This window comes from Penaeus japonicus, unplaced genomic scaffold (genome assembly GCF_977035675.1).
Source record: "Penaeus japonicus unplaced genomic scaffold, GWHDUDI00000001_assembly GWHDUDI00000013, whole genome shotgun sequence".
Lineage (NCBI taxonomy): Eukaryota > Metazoa > Arthropoda > Malacostraca > Decapoda > Penaeidae > Penaeus > Penaeus japonicus.
In genome coordinates this window covers 41,866,319-41,868,818 of record NW_028234415.1, presented here as the reverse complement: position 1 = coordinate 41,868,818, position 2,500 = coordinate 41,866,319, and the positions used below count along the sequence as shown (strand labels likewise).

The window sequence follows — 2,500 nt, the reverse complement described above, 5'->3', positions numbered from 1 at the left end:
AGGTTAAACTACAAGATGGTATCACTGGCAGAACCTTGACATCCCTCCAAAAAGACTATGCCTGAAGCTATAGTGTAGCGCAATTCACGAGGGCAGCTATGTTTTTTTTAAATTTCATTCAAGTCTAAATGTTTAGCCCATTGCCCATGACAAATGAGCTTTGGCCTGATGATGGGCATCATGACGTACATGACGTTCAGAGATTTTGGATCACTGTGCTATTTTACTGTACTATGAGTAAGGAGTGAGTGATGATAATAATTGCAGTCATAATTAATATAATCATCATAATATTAAGTAAACCTACCATCCAAAACCTGGTTAGCACCACATTCTTCTAGCACCAGTAGGAAAGAGAGCCTTGATTGGCACCTGTCTACAGTCTCTAGCAAGCACCATCTTTATAGAGTGGTGGCACATGGCAAGTTAACCCAATGATGACGGTGTGTCACACCTGTGTGATACAGCAAAGTGCCTGATGACGGGGCAACACACCAGTGTGACATTCCCGATGCAATATTGCATAGACCCGGCGTAGGGGGTTGCCACTTCTCACTGGGCCCGTCGGGATTGGGTTAACGACCTCTTGCTCTAAAGTACCACTGATGAAGCAAGCACCATCTTTATAGAGTGGTGGCACATGGCAAGTTAACCCAATGATGACAGTGTGTCACACCTGTCTGATACAGCAAAGTGCCTGATGACGGGGCAACACACCAGTGTGACACTCCCGATGGAATATTGCATAGACCCGGCGTAGGGGGTTGCCACTTCTTGCTGGGCCCGTCGGGATTGGGTTAACGACCTCTTGCTCTAAAGTACCACTGATGAAGGATGTGCAAGCAGAACGAGAAAAGAAGGTGACTCAAACCATCCCCACTGTCCAAAATGTGCCCTTATGCCAATAAGGATCTTTTTTATTGTGGCACTCATAGTTATAAGCACAGGTCTCCTTCCTTTTCCCTCTTCATGTTATCTTCATTGTAGATAGTTATAAGTTTCATATCATTCATGACAGCACACAAATGCGAAAAAATAAAGTTGCTTTTTGTCACAGTAATACTTCTATCACAATGAGAATAAAGAAAATAATGAGCTGATGTGGATCATACTACAATTTTAGTCAACTGTAGCATTGATAGAGTGTCATATGGCACATATAAGTCTCTAAAGACAATAAAACACACAAAAATGGCTCTAGTTTTATAATGAGTAACTGAATGAGAGCGGGAAAAGTCAAAGTATGTTGTGTGAAGCTGCCATGCTCTGAAATAAAACCATCCTAGAGACTGGGCAAGCAAATCTATCCCTCATCTACAATGGGCTAATGTTAATGAGTGAGGTACACAAGTTTTATACAGTGGACTTGCTTGAAGGGCACGCTTTAACTTGACAATATGAACAGTGCATGTATACATGCATAGATTTATACAGTTTTACTTTAACAATTTTCTTTAAACAGATCATTCTAAAAGTAGTTAGCCACCAAGGATTCAATTACTAAGCCTAGCTGACTTGTTTGAGGGGTAAACTCTAACTTGATGTCTTGAGTGAATGTATATATTACCTTGTCTACCATGGTTTTGTTAAAGTATTTTTTTTTCTACACGTATATGGTTCCACAAATGCTTCATCACCAGGGAATCAATTACTAGGCCTATTTGACTTCACCTATTTAACCATGGCCTTACCCATATACAAATATTGTAATAATTCACTCTAGGTTTCCATAAGTAAAGTATTGCCATGAATGCTCCTGGACATACAGAAGCTACAATAGAAAAGATGTGTGACAGATGAGTAGCTATGCATGGCCTGCTGTAGTTGGCTAACTAGTTGGCGCCAAAAAGTCAGCATGCTGATTGACAGCAGCACAAGTGACGAGAGACTTTGGGGAGATGCTACGGATCACCTGAAGGGAATGGATGCAAGGAATGGAGCTAAAGGGGCCAGTTGTAATTTTGGATACCTGTGCTTCATGCTGTGGTCCAGAAGTGTTTTACGTATGCCCTGTGTCTAAAGGACATTTAGAGCCCTGATGTAGCCTGCCTAAAGTGATTTTAGTTACTGCAACAACTGTCAGTGTGATCAATAAAGTGTTAATTTTACAGCGAAAGAATCATTTCTGTCCCTTCCCCATATCAGTGATATAGCCCCAGTAAGTACCAGTATGATCTGCAGCTACCAACACAGTAATTTTGCTCAGTAATATATCAGCAACACAGATGCTGAAAGTTTGTATATGAATGAAAGATTTCCTGAAAGGTGAAGTTGCCATACAAATTTGGAAAAAAATAATTTCAAGATGTTAGATCTATAGTTGGAGTCACAATGGGTGATCCAAGTAAAGCTACAACTTCCTTTCACTATGAAAATGAAAGGAATTCTATTTTGTATAAAAAAAAGGTACAGTCACTAACAATAGGGAAAGGTAAACACTTTTTTGGATATGGCAAGACTAAGACAATTCTAAATTCTGAAGGTGTTGAAGGTGCTCTGC

General features: G+C 40.2%; 1 protein-coding gene across 2 annotated transcripts in view; it reads right to left on the bottom strand.

Annotated features, from left to right (window-relative positions):
* LOC122248369 (uncharacterized) overlaps positions 1–2,500 on the bottom strand; it is a 10,839-nt gene that overhangs the window by 7,662 nt on the left and 677 nt on the right. The gene's annotated exons all lie outside the window — the stretch shown is intronic.